This window comes from Mizuhopecten yessoensis, unplaced genomic scaffold, assembly GCF_002113885.1.
Source record: "Mizuhopecten yessoensis strain PY_sf001 unplaced genomic scaffold, ASM211388v2 scaffold716167, whole genome shotgun sequence".
Taxonomy (NCBI): domain Eukaryota; kingdom Metazoa; phylum Mollusca; class Bivalvia; order Pectinida; family Pectinidae; genus Mizuhopecten; species Mizuhopecten yessoensis.
The window spans coordinates 1-19,250 of record NW_018479981.1 but is presented as its reverse complement, the minus strand read 5'-3'; the positions used below and the strand labels follow the sequence as shown (position 1 = coordinate 19,250).

General features: G+C 42.9%; 1 protein-coding gene across 1 annotated transcript in view; it reads right to left on the bottom strand.

Annotated features, from left to right (window-relative positions):
- The window catches only part of LOC110441918 (sodium-dependent serotonin transporter-like), a 117,292-nt gene extending 99,786 nt beyond the window's left edge, over positions 1 to 17,506 (bottom strand). Inside the window, exons 1-2 of the mRNA XM_021485225.1 lie at positions 16,673 to 17,506; positions 8,160 to 8,222 (exon numbers count right to left, since the gene is read on the bottom strand). The gene's annotated coding sequence lies outside the window, so the exon portion shown is untranslated. The remainder of the gene's footprint in view (positions 1 to 8,159; positions 8,223 to 16,672) is intronic.
- Positions 17,507 to 19,250: the final 1,744 nt, after the last annotated feature.

The following is a 19,250-nucleotide window of genomic DNA, read 5'->3' as shown; positions in this document are numbered from 1 at the left end:
CGGGGCCTATCACTGCCGAGTTTTCCTAGAGTTGAGAAAACCCTACCCGAGAGGTCTGCTCGGGGCCTATCACTGCCGAGTTTTTCTTAGAGTTGAGAACTCCTACCAGAGAGGTCGGCCCGGGGCCTATCACTGCCGAGTTTTCCTAGAGTTGAGAACCCCTACGTGAGAGGTCTGCCCGGGGCCTATCACTGCCGAGTTTTCCTAGAGTTGAGAACTCCTACCAGAGAGGTCTGCCCGGGGCCTATCACTGCCGAGTTTTCCTAGAGTTGAGAAGCCCCTACCCGAGAGGTCTGCTCGGGGCCTATCACTGCCGAGTTTTTCCTAGAGTTGAGAACCCCTACAAGAGAGGTCTGCTCGGGGCCTATCACTGCCCTACCAGAGAGGTCTGCTCGGGGCTATCACTGCCCTACCAGAGAGGTCTGCTCAGGGCCTATCACTGCCCTACCAGAGAGGTCTGCTCGGGGCCTATCACTGCCCTACCAGAGAGGTCTGATCGGGGCCTATCACTGCCCTACCAGAGAGGTCTGCTCGGGGCTTATCACTGCACCACTGGGATGGAAACGACTGGGGTCATTACAACATGTGGGTTTGGAGTCTTACCTTGTATGTTTTGAGGGAAGGTCTGAGTGCAATATTTGTGGGCAAGACAATCCAAAGGTAAGTACATGTTTGAATTCATTGATTACGTCAAGTGAAACAGCTCATTACAGTTGTAGTTGTGCATACATACAGTAAAACATGACAGTAAACAAATATTCCGCACCTACTCCTAAAAGTAAAGAGATATCATTCAATAAAATGGACGTATTGATATAATACTGACTTAAACTAACTAAAGTTAACCTAATGCATTACAATGTATCGCCTTCTATTCGAAATACCAATATATTGGTCCAAATAAGATATTTTCTATTTCTTTCTTTTTTTTTCTGTAAAAAAACAACTTGATCTATTTATACATAAGTTTTTATTGGATAATTCAGCAAAACAAATTATTCTTTTATCATTAAATCACACAACGAGCACATTATATGTTTCCGGTGTTTGTGAGATATTCTAATCCTACCAAACAAGTACTAAGACCAAAATGAGTATCTGTATTTCAACAGAAGTGATAAAAAGATCAATTCGAGTTAATCTTCTTCCTTTCATCAGGTTTCCCAAACTGTTTATACGATGACTATGGGCTGTGATTTCTTTTTTAAAAGTACATCTGAAGCGAGTAGTCGAAATTTGTTTTATACATTCATAATTTCGAGATGGAATGTCAATGTTTTTCTGTTTGCTACTATGCCGGGGACGGTTTTGTATAGTACGATTAATGAGGAAAGAGTTGGCAGTGCTGTTTTCATAGCTGTAACATTGTCAATATAATTGTACATGTATTGGTTAGAACATAACCAGAAGGTCTTCTCGGGATTGATTCTATATCTGTCGGCGGTTTTTCAAAAGGTTTACACATGACGGAACTGTAATGCTGTGGGTTGTTTTGGGGGTTATGAATTGTAAGAGCTGTTTTCCAGTAGCCTGTTTAGATTGAGAGAAATTTTGTAAACGTCTGTGATCACGGTTGACATTTCAAGGTGGATGTAGAGTAAGGTTTCTATTCACAGATATGGAAGATATAGATTAAAACAGACTGTAGTTGATCGCTGAAGGAACCTGATTGGGTTTTGAGTTTGTTTTGTATGGGTAATACCGTGTAATCTGATTGGATTTTGATTTTGTTTTGTATGGGTAATACCGTGTAATCTGATTGGGTTTTGAGTTTGTTTTGTATGGGTAATACCGTGTAATCTGATCGGGTTTTGAGTTTGTTTTGTATGGGTAATACCGTGTAATCTGATTGGGTTTTGAGTTTGTTTTGTATGGGTAATACCGTGTTATTTCAGGGTTAAGTTGATGGTGTTTACTTTGTTTACCAGGTTGTTCAGAATTTTCAGACACAACGATTTTTTAACAAGATGATGCCAATTATCTAAGTTTGTGTTGTAGCCTGGACTTGTACCGTTCGCTTGTCAGTTTGTTCGTGTACTTTGATTCCATGGCATGTTTATTCTACTTTTTGACATTACCGAAGGGATCAGTTTGTCCATTATTTTGTTTACTTTACGTTTTAGATAGGAGCACTTTTGTTCAACATAATATGAGTTGGTGGTAGTTTGGTACAGGGACACTATTTTTTACTGGCAACGAAATGAATAAACAACATCGTGATATGTGGAGCCAAGACCTGGAGTTTGCTTTGTGTACAAGTGTTTTTTGATTCAAGTCGGTATTTTCATAACTATTTTGAGATGGAAAACTTTGAAAAGAATCAAACAGTATAAAAAGAGGTCATTGTCGCGCACGACAGGAATAGGTACGTCTACTGAGTAATCCTGCTTTCAAAGGTTGAAATGACAGAATATAAATGAGGCCATTTTTTGGTATCCTTTAATTGTTTCTGTTCGTTTTGTTTTTCCATGTCATTTTCCTGTGTATTTTATGCTTTAATATAAACAGAATGCATGCCTACAATGTTGTTTTTTCACCCAGTTTATTTCACAATTTACGGTAAATTCTGTCTGTTCCTCTCGTAATAAACTTTTTATGAGATGGCATTGAATACACCCCTCCCTCCCTGTTTTTGTCACTAAAGTAAATGTAACATTGTGGTTCATTTTTGGGAGTAATATTTCAGAAGTCAAGATTTCTTCATTTAAAAAATCATGAAAACTGACTTCTCTCTTTCGAATCGAATCATTTGTTTATCCCATTAAATTAAAGGTGTTTTGTAGTGATAAAGACAGGCCTGGAAAGCGTTAAAACACTCAGCTTGTGCTATTCCATTTTGAAGTCTAACCAATGTGCTTGAAAAAGTGTAAATAGCACATTTGTCATCAAATAATATTTGTTTCATTACTCAATTCAACAAGATGACAGATAGGACTCTTCACATTCCCAGCAGCCTGACTATCACTTGTCCAGGTTAGTGCTGTAATTCAGCCCATTGGACCCCACATTATTCGCCTAACTATCACTGGTCCAGGTTAGTGCTGTAATTCAGCCCATTGGACCCACATTATACGCCTGACAATCAGTTGTCCAGGTTAGTGCTGTAATTCAGCTAATTGGACCCCGCATTATACGCCTGACTATCACTTGTCCCGGTTAGTGCTGTAATTCAGCCCATTGGACCCCACATTAGACGCCTGACTATCACTTGTCCAGGTTAGTGCTGGAATTCAGCCCATTGGACCCCACAGTATACGCCTGACTATCACTTGTCCAGGCTAGTGCTGTAATTTAGCCCATTGGACCCCACATTATACGCCTGACTATCCCTTGTCCAGGTTAGTGCTGTAATTCAGCCCATTGGACCCCTCATTATACGCCTGACTATCACTTGTCCAGGTTAATGCTGTAATTCAGCCCATTGGACCCCACATTATCCGCCTGACAATCACTTGTCCAGGTTAGTGCTGTAATTCAGCTAATTGGACCCCGCATTATACGCCTGACTATCACTTGTCCCGGTTAGTGCTGTAATTCAGCCCATTGGACCCCACATTATTCGCCTAACTATCACTGGTCCAGGTTAGTGCTGTAATTCAGCCCATTGGACCCCACATTATTCGCCTAACTATCACTGGTCCAGGTTAGTGCTGTAATTCAGCCCATTGGACCCACATTATACGCCTGACAATCAGTTGTCCAGGTTAGTGCTGTAATTCAGCTAATTGGACCCCGCATTATACGCCTGACTATCACTTGTCCCGGTTAGTGCTGTAATTCAGCCCATTGGACCCCACAGTATACGCCTGACTATCACTTGTCCAGGCTAGTGCTGTAATTTAGCCCATTGGACCCCACATTATACGCCTGACTATAACTTGTCCAGGTTAATGCTGTAATTCAGCCCATTGGACCCCACATTATTCGCCTAACTATCACTTGTCGAGGTTGTTGCTGTAATTCAGCCCATTGGACCCCACATTATCCGCCTGACAATCACTTGTCCAGGTTAGTGCTGTAATTCAGCCCATTGGACCCCTCATTATACGCCTGACTATCACTTGTCCAGGTTAATGCTGTAATTCAGCCCATTGGACCCCACATTATTCGCCTAACTATCACTGGTCCAGGTTAGTGCTGTAATTCAGCCCATTGGACCCCACATTATTCGCCTAACTATCACTTGTCGAGGTTGTTGCTGTAATTCAGCCCATTGGACCCCACATTATTCGCCTAACTATCACTTGTCGAGGTTGTTGCTGTAATTCAGCCCATTGGACCCCACATTATTCGCCTAACTATCACTGGTCCAGGTTAGTGCTGTAATTCAGCCCATTGGACCCACATTATACGCCTGACAATCCCTTGTCCAGGTTAGTGCTGTAATTCAGCTAATTGGACCCCGCATTATACGCCTGACTATCACTTGTCCCGGTTAGTGCTGTAATTCAGCCCATTGGACCCCACAGTATACGCCTGACTATCACTTGTCCAGGCTAGTGCTGTAATTTAGCCCATTGGACCCCACATTATACGCCTGACTATCCCTTGTCCAGGTTAGTGCTGTAATTCAGCCCATTGGACCCACATTATACGCCTGACAATCAGTTGTCCAGGTTAGTGCTGTAATTCAGCTAATTGGACCCCGCATTATACGCCTGACTATCACTTGTCCCGGTTAGTGCTGTAATTCAGCCCATTGGACCCCACAGTATACGCCTGACTATCACTTGTCCAGGCTAGTGCTGTAATTTAGCCCATTGGACCCCACATTATACGCCTGACTATCCCTTGTCCAGGTTAGTGCTGTAATTCAGCCCATTGGACCCCACATTATACTCCTGACTACACACGACATATGTACGTCTGTGATTCGTATTTAGTTGTAGTGAAAGTGACAGACACAGTTGTTTACACCCACATCGCTCCCCTAGTAACGACTCGCCAACGGCTCCTCTGTGAAATACGAGTAAAAACAAAAACAGCCAAAACAGGTTTAATTCAATGAAAATCTACACGAGTAAGCTACCACATGAAAGGCGACCACACTTTTTACTGTTACGTGTTTACAAATGTAGCCGATTGCTGGAGCTGTACAGTAATTACAGTGTAGTGTCTGACCGAGATCTTATACCGACAGGTGCCCCCTTTTCTATTTTTAATACCAGGTTATTGGGTAATTAGATTGGAACATCTTTTACTTACATTTTTAAAAGCTACACAATCCTCTTAACACCGTTATATTTCTTTTATAAAGACCGATTCTCGAAGGACATCTTTAAAAAACCAAACATGCTATTTTTTGCATTTTTGTTTTTGTTTTTAGTTTTTGATGTGTTGTATTGTGAAATCCCACTTTATAATGAGTAACTGATAATGACCTAAAGACTATTTGTCATTTACATATTACAGCGATCATCTGCAAACTTTATCCTATCTGAGGTTAAGTTTGAGGGTGGCAATAACAGTGTTTAATGGTGGCAATAACAGTAATTGAGGATGGCAATATCAGTGTTTGAGGGTGGTAATAACAGTAATTGAGGGAGGCAATAACAGTAATTGAGGGTGGCAATAACAGAGTTTGAGGGTGGCAATAACAATAATTGAGGAAAGCAATAACAGTAATTGAGGGTAGCTATTAACATAGTTTGAGGATGGCAATAACAGTGTTTAAGGGTGGTATTAACTGTAATTGAGGGTGGATATAACAGTAATTGAGGGAGCAATAACAGTAATTGAGGGTGGCAATAACAGTAATTGAGGGTGGCAATAAAAGTGTTTGAGGGTGGTAATAACAGTAATTGAGGGTGGCAATAACAGAGTTTGAGGGTGGCAATAACAATAATTGAGGAAAGCAATAACAGTAATTGAGGGTAGCTATTTACATAGTTTGAGGATGGCAATAACAGTGTTTGAGGGTGGCATTAACAGTAATTGAGGGTGGATATAACAGTAATTGAGGGAGCAATAACAGTAATTGAGGGTGGCAACAACAGTAATTGAGTGTGATAATAACAGTAATTGAGGGATGCAATAACAGTAATTGAGCGTGACAATAACAGTAATTGAGGGTGGCAATAATAGAGTTTGAGGGTGGCAATAACAGTGTTTGAGGGTGGTAATAACAGTAATTGAGAGTGATAATAACAATAATCGAGGGTGGCAATAATAGAATTTTAGAGTGGCACTAACAGTGTTTGAGGGTGGCAATAACAGAGTTTGAGGGGGGCAATAACAGTAATTGAGGGTTGCAATAACAGTGTTTGAGGGTGGCATTAACAGTGTTCAAGATTAATGGCGTACTAAAAGTAGTTCTTGGTTGGTGTAAGTAGTGGGAAATAAAATTGTGCGGACTCTTCTTAAACAATATGAAAGCGACGCTTTAATGGAGTTACGATAGAATAGTGTTGTACGTTAGAAGTTAGGATAAGCTCATAATGATTCGGGCGATGGTAGGTGTCGGGGATATCAAAAGTGGAAAAGGGGCTATGTGAATTGTGTGTGATGGAGGGGAGTACTAAAAGTGTAAAGCGCTGCCAAAAGTGTAGGGGTGCTTCAACGGTCATGTAAAGTGTGAGGCGAAAAGGGATTGGGGTTCTGAAAGTGAGAAGGCGCACATAAAGTGTATTTGCGTTGGAAAGGTTATAGTGATCGGAGAGTGCAAAAAGTATATAGAGGATGCTTAAAGTGTGGAGGACGCTTAAAGTATGTAGAGGATACTGAAAGTGTGGAGGACGCTAAAAGTATGTAGAGGATGCTTAAAGTGTGGAGGACGCTTAAAGTATGTTGAGGATGTTGAAAGTGTAGAGGACGCTAAAAGTATGAAGAGGATGTTGAAAGTGTGGAGGACGCTGAAAGTATGTAGAGGATGCTTAAAGTGTGCAGGACGCTAAAAGTATGAAGAGGATGTTGAAAGTGTGTAGGACGCTTAAAGTATGTTGAGGATGTTGAAAGTGTGTAGGACGCTTAAAGTATGTTGAGGATGTTGAAAGTGTGTAGGACGCTTAAAGTATGGAGAGGATGCTGAAAGGGTGGGGGACGCTAAAAGTATGTAGAGGATGTTGAAAGTGTGGAGGACGCTTAAAGTATGTAGAGGATGTTGAAAGTGTGGAGGACGCTAAAAGTGTGTAGAGGATGCTGAAAGTGTGGAGGACGCTAAAAGTATGTAGAGGATGTTGAAAGTGTAGAGGACGCTAAAAGTATGTGAAAAAAATGCTGAATTATGACGCTAAACGTGTCTAGGTAACTGTGAAGCGTTTCTGTCAACACCTGCTCGTGAAGTTTAAGTAGAGCAGAGTATACAATGATAACATATCATCACGTCATCCAACATCCCGGCCATGTCATGTGACCTACTTAGTTTTTCAATGTTTTGACATCCGTCGCCATGTGACCGATATTTGACGTGTCTGTTCTAACGTTTGTCGTCATGTGACCTTTATTTTTTGTGCCTGTTTTGACATTCTTCGTTATGTGACCCACATTTGTTGTGTGTTTCCTGACACCCGACGTCATGTGACCTTCAGCCCATCTGGAAAAGCTAATTAATGACTTTAAATAATTCACCTCATTTGATCAATGGAATATGGAAGACAATTCATTTCATAATTGATAACATATTAATAAATGATTGCCTTGCCTCGATTCAATTAGATGCCAACTATGCATAGGAAATAGGACAGACCTCCTTCAATGTATTAAAACTGAATGTGTATCCCCAGCGTCCCTTGGCAAGCCAACAAGTACAGGTACTTACCAGTAATGAACACATAATCCCCTCGCCACCGCCAACTTCATCACAGACGTGTATTGTGTAACATGTGCAAAGAACGAAAATCTTATCTTAAGCTGCTTATCGTCTACCTGGTCAAGTGACGGAAATACCATCCAATTTGCTGAGTTAATTTTTTTATTTATTATATCATAATGGAAATGATACAGCCAAATGTCGTGTGTGGTCTTACTCACGAACGAGTTATCTCTCTTTAATCAGATTATAATGCTGAGAGAGTATTCTTACCTTGTTTATGCCAAATAATTACGCGGAGAGTAAGAAACGTACCAAACGAAAATAGCCAATTTAATTAAAATTTGAGAATAACGAAATGATAATTGCATATCAAGCATGGAGTTTCTAAATAAATAAACATTATACCTACCTACAATGAACATCCAGGACAACACGAGAACGACACAGAGCTCTAAGTGTGAGGTAGTCCATCCTAAATAAACATAACAATAGCAGACGTGAACCGGAATACAATGTACCTGCACGTGACGTAGAACAGGGAGGCATGCACGCGCATTACTGATGTGATGAACATTTATTGTGTCGACGAGTGGATTTTGGACTCGATACTTTAAGTTGGTATGTGCTGTGTACAGCCACAGCAATACGATAAAACAAAGGTCTAACATTAGGTACATAGTAACATTACTACCAAAACATTGTCTACATAGTAACATTACTACCACAACATTGTCTACAAAGTAACATTACTACCAAAACATTGTCTACAAAGTAACATTACTACCAAAACAATGTTTACATAGTAACATTAATACCACAACATTAGGTGCATAGTAACATTACTCCCACAACATTAGGTATATAGTAACATTACTACCAAAACAGTGTCTACATTGTAAAATTACTACCACAACATTGTCTACATAGGAACATTACTACCACAAAATTGTCTACATAGTACCATTACTACCACAACATTAGGTACATAGTAACATTACTACCACATCATTGTCTACATAGTAACATTACTACCACAACATTAGGTACATAATAGCATTACTAACACAACATTGTCTACATAGTAACATTACTACCACTACATTAGGTACATAGTAACATTACTACCACAACATTAGGTGCATAGTAACATTACTACCACAAAATTGTCTACATAGTAACATTCCTACCACAACATTAGGTACATAGTACCATTACTACCACAACATTGGCTACATAGTAACATTACTACAACAACATTAGGTACATAGTACCATTACTACCACAACATTGTCTAAATAGTAACATTACTACCACAAAATTGTCTACATAGTAACATCACTACCACAACATTGCCGACATAGTAACCTCACTACCACAACACCGCCTACAAAGTAACATTACTACCACAACATTGTCTACATAGTAACATTACTACATATATGTACCACAACATTGTCTACATAGTAACATTACTACCACAACATTAGGTACATAGTAACATTACTACCACAACATTATCTACATAGTATAATTTCTACCACAACATTATCTTCATAGTAACATTACTACCACAACATTATCTACATAGTATTACTACTACCACAACATTATCTACTTAGTAACATTACAACCAAAACACTGTAAAAGGTCAACAAAATCAATCACCTCGTTTAGTAAAATAATCATAAGAAGTACGAAATAATCGATACATGATAAAACCTTAAGTTGTTGATACAGAAAGTAAACATGTACTGCACCATCTGATCATTTTATCCATTCAGCAATTAAGGCGACACCGATCAAAAGACAACTGAAGAGACGCAAAGAAAATGGCATTAACCAAAACAGCGGGGAAGACACAAAAACAGAAACAAATGAATAAGTTAGGAGACAACAACAGCAACAACACAAACAAAAACATGAAGTGACGCAAAGAAAAGGCATCAATAGACAACAACAACTAGGAGGACACAAAACACAAAGGTCAATAACAATAACTCAGGTAACACCAAAACAAAAGACAACTTTATGAAGATTCGCTTGTATCAATCTACAATGCACAATAAATTAATGACAGTTAAAGTGCTATGATTTTTTGTCCTGCAGGGAGACTATCAGTCCCGCGGTGGTTGTTAGCCCTACAGGTAGACTACCAGTCCCGCGGTGAATGTTAGCCCTCCAGGTAGAATACCAGTCCCGCGGTGATTGTTAGCCCTACGGGTAGACTACCAGTCCCGCAGTGGTTGTAAGCCCTACAGGGAGACTACCAGTCCCGCGGTGGTTGCTAGCCCTACAGGTAGACTACCAGTCCCGCAGTGGTTGTTAGCCCTACAGGTAGACTACCAGTCCGGCGGTGATTGTTAGCCCTACAGGTAGACTATCAGTCCCGCGGTGATTGTTAGCCCTACAGGGAGACTATCAGTCCCGCGGTGGTTGTTAGCCCTACAGGTAATATACCAGTCCCGCGGTGATTGTTAGCCCTACAGGTAGACTACCAGTCCCGCGGTGATTGTTAGCCCTACAGGTAGACTACCAGTCCCGCGGTGGTTGCTAGCCCTACAGGTAGACTACCAGTCCCGCGGTGAATGTTAGCCCTCCAGGTAGAATACCAGTCCCGCGGTGATTGTTAGCCCTACAGGCAGACTACCAGGCCCGCGGTGGTTGTTAGCCCTACAGGTAGACTACCAGCCCCGCAGTGATTGTTTAACCTGCAGATAGACTACCAGTCCCGCGGTGGTTGTTAGCCATACAGGTAGACTACTAGTACCGCGGTGGTTGTTAGCCCTACAGGTAGACTTTCAGTCCCGCGGTGATTGTTAGCCCTACAGGTAGACTACCAGTCCCGCGGTGATTGTTAGCCCAACAGGTAGACTACCAGTCCCGCGGTGATTGTTAGCCCTACAGGTAGACTACCAGTCCCGCGGTGATTGTTAGCCCTACAGGTAGACTACCAGTCCCGCGGTGATTGTTAGCCCTACAGGTAGACTACCAGTCCCGCGGTGATTGTTAGCCCTACAGGTAGACTACCAGTCCCGCGGTGATTGTTAGCCCTACAGGTAGACTACCAGTCCCGCGGTGATTGTTAGCCCTACAGGTAGACTACCAGTCCCGCGGTGATTGTTAGCCCTACAGGTAGACTACCAGTCCCGCGGTGATTGTTAGCCCTACAGGTAGACTACCAGTCCCGCGGTGATTGTTAGCCCTACAGGTAGACTACCAGTCCCGCGGTGATTGTTAGCCCTACAGGTAGACTACCAGTCCCGCGGTGATTGTTAGCCCTACAGGTAGACTACCAGTCCCGCGGTGATTGTTAGCCCTACAGGTAGACTACCAGTCCCGCGGTGATTGTTAGCCCTACAGGTAGACTACCAGTCCCGCGGTGATTGTTAGCCCTACAGGTAGACTACCAGTCCCGCGGTGATTGTTAGCCCTACAGGTAGACTACCAGTCCCGCGGTGATTGTTAGCCCTACAGGTAGACTACCAGTCCCGCGGTGATTGTTAGCCCTACAGGTAGACTACCAGTCCCGCGGTGATTGTTAGCCCTACAGGTAGACTACCAGTCCCGCGGTGATTGTTAGCCCTACAGGTAGACTACCAGTCCCGCGGTGATTGTTAGCCCTACAGGTAGACTACCAGTCCCGCGGTGATTGTTAGCCCTACAGGTAGACTACCAGTCCCGCGGTGATTGTTAGCCCTACAGGTAGACTACCAGTCCCGCGGTGATTGTTAGCCCTACAGGTAGACTACCAGTCCCGCGGTGATTGTTAGCCCTACAGGTAGACTACCAGTCCCGCGGTGATTGTTAGCCCTACAGGTAGACTACCAGTCCCGCGGTGATTGTTAGCCCTACAGGTAGACTACCAGTCCCGCGGTGATTGTTAGCCCTACAGGTAGACTACCAGTCCCGCGGTGATTGTTAGCCCTACAGGTAGACTACCAGTCCCGCGGTGATTGTTAGCCCTACAGGTAGACTACCAGTCCCGCGGTGATTGTTAGCCCTACAGGTAGACTACCAGTCCCGCGGTGATTGTTAGCCCTACAGGTAGACTACCAGTCCCGCGGTGATTGTTAGCCCTACAGGTAGACTACCAGTCCCGCGGTGATTGTTAGCCCTACAGGTAGACTACCAGTCCCGCGGTGATTGTTAGCCCTACAGGTAGACTACCAGTCCCGCGGTGATTGTTAGCCCTACAGGTAGACTACCAGTCCCGCGGTGATTGTTAGCCCTACAGGTAGACTACCAGTCCCGCGGTGATTGTTAGCCCTACAGGTAGACTACCAGTCCCGCGGTGATTGTTAGCCCTACAGGTAGACTACCAGTCCCGCGGTGATTGTTAGCCCTACAGGTAGACTACCAGTCCCGCGGTGATTGTTAGCCCTACAGGTAGACTACCAGTCCCGCGGTGATTGTTAGCCCTACAGGTAGACTACCAGTCCCGCGGTGATTGTTAGCCCTACAGGTAGACTACCAGTCCCGCGGTGATTGTTAGCCCTACAGGTAGACTACCAGTCCCGCGGTGATTGTTAGCCCTACAGGTAGACTACCAGTCCCGCGGTGATTGTTAGCCCTACAGGTAGACTACCAGTCCCGCGGTGATTGTTAGCCCTACAGGTAGACTACCAGTCCCGCGGTGATTGTTAGCCCTACAGGTAGACTACCAGTCCCACGGTGATTGTTAGTTATACAGGTAGACTACCAGTCCCGTTGTGGTTGTTAGGCCTACAGGGAGACTACTAGTCCCGCGGTGGTTGTTAGCCCTACAGGTAGACTCCCAGTCCCGCGGTGATTGTTAGCCCTACAGGTAGACTACTAGTCCCGCGGTGATTGTTAGCCCTACAGGTAGACTACTAGTCCCGCGGTGATTGTTAGCCCTACAGGGAGACTACCAGTCCCGCGGTGATTGTTAGGCCTACAGGGAGACTACCAGTCCCGCGGTGATTGCTAGCCCTACAGGTAGACTACCAGTCCCGCGGCGATTGTTAGCCCTACAGGTAGACTACCAGTCCCGCGGTGGTTGTAAGCCATACAGGTAGACTACAGTCCCGCGGTGATTGTTAGCCCTACAGGTAGACTACCAGTCCCGCGGTGATTGTTAGCCCTACAGGTATATTATCGAACATTGAGTTAGAACCGACTGACCATCATACAGATATCGAACATTGAGTTAGAACCGACTGCCCACCATACAGATATCGAACATTGAGTTAGAACCGACTGGCCACCATACAGATATCGAACATTGAGTTAGATCTGACTGGCCACCATACAGATATCGAACATTGAGTTAGAACCGACTGGCCACTATACAGATATCGAACAATGAGTAAGAACCGACTGGCCACCACACATATATCGAACATTGAGTTAGAACCAACTGGCCACCATACATATATCGAACATTGAGTTAGAACCAACTGGCCACCATACAGATATCGAACAATGAGTTAGAACCAACTGGCCACCATACATATATCGAACATTGAGTTAGAACCAACTGGCCACCATACAGATAACGAACATTGAGTTAGAACCGACCGGCCACCATACATATATCGAGCATTGAGTTAGAACCGACTGGCCACCATACAGATATCGAACATTGAGTTAGAACTGACTGGCCACCATACAGATATCGAACATTGCGTTATAACCGACTGTCCACCATACAGATATCAAACATTGAGTTAGAACCGACTGGCCACCATACAGATATCGAACATTGCGTTAGAACCGACTGGCCACCATACAGCTATCGAACATTGAGTTAGAACTGACTGGCCACCATACAGATATCGAACATTGCGTTAGAACCGACTGGCTATCATACAGATATCGAACATTGAGTTAGAACCGACCGGCCATCATACAGATATCGAACATTGAGTTAGAACCGACTGTCCACCATACAGATATCGAACATTAAGTTAGAACCGACTTCCCACCATACAGATATCGAACATTGAGTAAGAGCCGACTGGCCACCATACAGATATCGAACATTAAGTTAGAACCGACTTCCCACCATACAGATATCGAACATTAAGTTAGAACCGACTGACCACCATACAGATATCGAGCATTGAGTTAGAACCGACTGGCCACCGACTGACCAGCATACAGATATCGAACATTGAGTTAGAACCGACCGGCCACCATACAGATAACGAACATTGAGTTAGAACCGACCGGCCACCATACATATATCGAGCATTGGGTTAGAACCGACTGGCCACCATACAGATATCGAACAGTGAGTAAGAACCGACTGGCCACCATACAGATATCGAACATTTAGTTAGAACTGACTGGCCACCATACAGATATCGAACATTGAGTTAGAACTGCCTGGCCACCATACAGATATCGAACATTGCGTTAGAACCGACTGGCTATCATACAGATATCGAACATTGAGTTAGAACCGCCTGGCCGACATATTAAGATATCGAGCATTGAGTTAGAACCGACTTGCCCCCCATACAGATATCGAACATTGAGTTAGAACCGACTGACCACCATACAGATCCACCATACAGATATCGAACATTGCGTTATAACCGACTGGCCACCATACAGATATCGAACAGTGAGTAAGAACCGACTGGCCACCATACAGATATCGAACAGTGAGTAAGAACCGACTGGCCACCATACAGATATCGAACAACGAGTTAGAACCGACTGGCCATCATACAGATATCGAACATTGAGTTAGAACCGACTGCCCACCATACAGATATCGAACATTGCGTTAGAACCGACTGGCTATCATACAGATATCGAACATTGAGTTAGAACCGACTGGCCCATCATACAGATAACGAACATTGAGTTAGAACCGACCGGCCACCATACATATATCGAGCATTTAGTTAGAACCGACTGGCCACCATACAGATATCGAGCATTGCGTTAGAACCGACTGGCCACCATACAGATATCGAGCATTGCGTTAGAACCGACTGGCCACCATACAGATATCGAACAATGAGTTAGAACCGACTGGCCATCATACAGATATCGAACATTGAGTTAGAACCGACCGGCCACCATACATATATCGAGCATTGAGTTAGAACCGACTGGCCACCGACTGACCATCATACAGATATCGAACATTGAGTTAGAACCGCCTGGCCGACATATTAAGATATCGAGCATTGAGTTAGAACCGACTGGCCACCGACTGACCAGCATACAGATATCGAACATTGAGTTAGAACCGACCGGCCATCATACAGATAACGAACATTGAGTTAGAACCGACTGCCCACCATACAGATATCGAACATTGATTTAGAACTGACTGGCCACCATACAGATATCGAACATTGAGTTAGAACCGACTGGCCGACATATTAAGATATCGAGCATTGAGTTAGAACCGACTGGCCACCATACAGATATACATTGAGTTAGAACCGACTGACCACCATACAGATATCGCACATTGAGTTAGAACCGACTGGCAACCATAAAGATATAGAACATTGAGTTAGAACTGACTTGCCACCATACAGATATCCAACATTGAGTTAGAACCGCCTGGCCACCATACAGATCTCGAACATTGCTTTAGAACCGACTGGCCAGCATACAGATATCGAACAATGTGTTAGAACCGACTGGCCATCATATAGATATCGAACATACAGATATCGAACATTGCGGTAGAACCGACTGGCCATCATATAGATATCGAACATACAGATATCGAACAGTGAGTTAGAACCGACTGACCACCATACAGATATCGAATATTGAGTTAGAACCGACTTGCCACCATACATATATCGAACATTGAGTTAGGACCGACTGGCCACCATAAAGAAATCGAACAACGAGTTAGAACCGACTGGCCATCATACAGATATCGAACACTGAGTTAGAACCGACTGGCCACCATACAGATATCGAACATTGAGTTAGAACCGACTGGCCACCATACAGATATCGAACATTGAGTTAGAACCGACTAGCCACCATACAGATAACGAACATTGCGTTAGAACCGACTTCCCACCATACAGATATCGAACATTAAGTTAGAACCGACTGGCCACCATACAGATATCTAACATTGAGTTAGAACCGACTGGCCACCATACGGATATCGAACATTGCGTTATAACCGACTGGCCACCATACAGATATCGAACATTAAGTTAGAACCGACTTCCCACCATACAGATATCGAACATTAAGTTAGAACCGACTTCCCACCATACAGATATCGAACATTAAGTTAGAACCGACTTGCCACCATACAGATATCGAACATTGAGTTAGAGCCGACCGGCCACCATACAGATATCGAACATTGCGTTAGAACCGACTGCCCAATTAAGATATCGAACATTGAGTTAGAACTGACTGGCCACCATACGGATATCGAACATTGCGTTATAACCGACTGGCCACCATACAGATATCGAACATTGCGTTAGAACCGACTGGCCACCATATAGATATCGAACATTGAGTTAGAACCGACTGGCCACCATACAGATATCGAACATTGCGTTAGAACCGACTGGCCACCATACAGATATCGAACATTGAGTTAGAACCGACTGGCCACCATACAGATATCGAACATTGCGGTAGAACCGACTGGCCATCATATAGATATCGAACATTGAGTTAGAACCGACTGGCCACCATACAGATATCGAACATTGCGTTAGAACCGACTTGCCACCATACAGATATCGAACATTGCGTTAGAACCGACTGGCCATCATATAGATATCGAATATTGAGTTAGAACCGACTGGCCACCATGCAGATATCGAGCATTGCGTTAATTGCGTTATAACCGACTGGCCACCATACAGATATCGAACATTGCGTTAGAACCGACTTCCCACCATACAGATATCGAACATTGCGTTAGAACCGACATGAGAGTATACATACCGGTTAACTCATGGAAGACATCGTCAATGTGGTCACCTCTTTCTGAAAGTGCCTGCTTTATGATACAGAAAATAACTATGGCGACCGACTCTCAGATTCAGCACTACTCCGGGATGTAGGGATTCTGTGATGTCCCCGTAAAGTAACTATGGCGACGACTCTCAGATCAATCAAGGTTGTAGGGAGTGTGTGATGTCCAAGTAAAGTAACTATGGCCACCGACTCTCAGATAACTCCGGGATGTAGGGATTGTGTGATGTCAAAGTAAAGTAACTATGGCCACCGACTCTCCGATTACTCCGGGATGTACTGATTGTGTGATGTCCAAGTAAAGTAACTATATGGCCACCTACTCTCCGATTACTCCGGGATGTAGGGATTGTGTGATGTCCAAGTAAAGTAACTATGGCCACCGACTCTCCGATTACTCCGGGCTGTAGGGATTGTGTGATGTCCAAGTAAAGTAACTATGGCGACCGACTCTCAGATTACTCCGGGATGTAGGGATTGTGTGATGTCCAAGTAAAGTAACTATGGCGACCGACTCTCAGATTACTCCGGGATGTAGGGAGTGTGTGATGTCCAAGTAAAGTAACTATGGCGACCGACTCTCAGGTAACTCCGGGATGTAGGGATTGTGTGATGTTTAAGTAAAGTAACTATGGCCACCGACTCTCAGATTCAGCACTACTCCGAGATGTACGGATTGTGTGATGTCTAAATAAGCTCTCCTGGCAACTGGCGAATTAATAGAATAAATATACATATAACACAATAAAACAACATCCGTATCGGAGTGTATAAACAATAGAACTACACACACGTCAGAGTGTGTAAAAAAACGTTCATCCTGGACTAATAGCTGACCTACAACAGTCATACAACGACCTTATATAAACAAACACACACAAAATAACACAAAAGCGATTGTTGGGTGTTAATGTTTTAAACCATAGAATATCAATTGACCTAGTTTAAGCGGGATTATTTTATAATTGTTATTCTATTATTATTTGTTTCTTGACCCCAATGCCCAAACCACACGTAGCTGTGTCAGCAGACAAAACATCTAAGGATGTAATCTTTGTCTACAAACACTAATACCTTCTACCAAGGCTTGTTTGGTTACCAAGGACACTAATATCTTCTACCAAGGCTTGTTTGGTTACCAAGGACACTAATACCTTCTACCTAGGCTTGTTTGGTTACCATGGTCACTAATACCTTCTACCAAGGCTTGTTTGGTTACCAAGGACACTAATACCTTCTACCAAGGCTTGTTTGGTTACCAAGGACACTTATACCTTCTACCAAGACTTATTTGGTTACCAAGGACACTAATACCTTCTACCAAGGCTTGTTTGGTTACCAAGGTCACTAATACCTTCTACCGAGGCTTGTTTGGCTACCAAGGTCACTAATACCTTCTACCAAGGCTTGTTTGGTTACCAAGGACACTAATACCTTCTACCAACGCTTGTTTGGTTACCAAGGACACTAATACCTTCTACCTTTAATCTTTGTCTACAAACACTTATACCTTCTATTGACATTTGACTGACCATATCTCGTACCAAACTCAAGTAGCGCATTCGTTCTCATGCTATTTTTTTTTAAATATATATATATATGGTTGTGAAGTATTTTTTATCAAACGATGTAATTGTGGAAACAAATGACAAAGGCCAAATAGAAATAAAAAGAGATATATCTACATTGACAATGTGATGTATACAAGTATGAGAATTTGTTCGTCGAATGTCTGTATATACCCTTATGAGCTAGAAATAAAAGACACTAGATTGTTTTAAATCGGTTGTTTTCTTCGATAATAAATGTCAATATGATCATCAGCAACGTCCTATTACATTACTAAGCTGTACGATTTCGAATTTCCTATTGTACATTTTCCCTTTCTTGATAGTAACAACCCTGTCCAAAACTACGGTTAGTTCTTGTCGAAGTTGATTAAGGGGTCAAAACCTTGCTCCGAATATCGTGATTTCCGGGATAGATGTCGAAGGCTGATGGAGATTCCAACAGATTAAACAGAAAAAACTTACGATTCCGAAACACCTAGTTTAATTCTACTAGTACTTTTGCAATGTCTCGATATATTCTCATTTGTTTCAGAATTTGACACAGGTTTTATCTTTTTTTGGTTCAAATTATTGTTGTTAACATTTCGTTTTTTCTTTCTTTGTTGTTTGTTTATTCATATAGGAAATAAGAATAAAGAGAAGAAACGTATTATGAAGTATGAACAATGGTAGTTTTTGCGAGAGTGGCTTCTATTTGTATACAATATGCTTACCGACAGCTTATTAAGTCAAACAAATCACACAGTATAACCAACAAAACTTTTTTTTTTTTTTTTTTGGCTACAGAAGACGAAATAAAACATCGGCACCAATGGGCAAACGTAACTGACATCGCGTCATTGAAGGCATAGCGAGGACCAGGTATGTATACTCCTGTTACTAGTGATGACCAGGTATGTATACTCCTGTAACTGGTGAGGACCAGGTATATGTACTCCTGTAACTGGTGAGGACCAGGTATGTATACTCCTGTTACT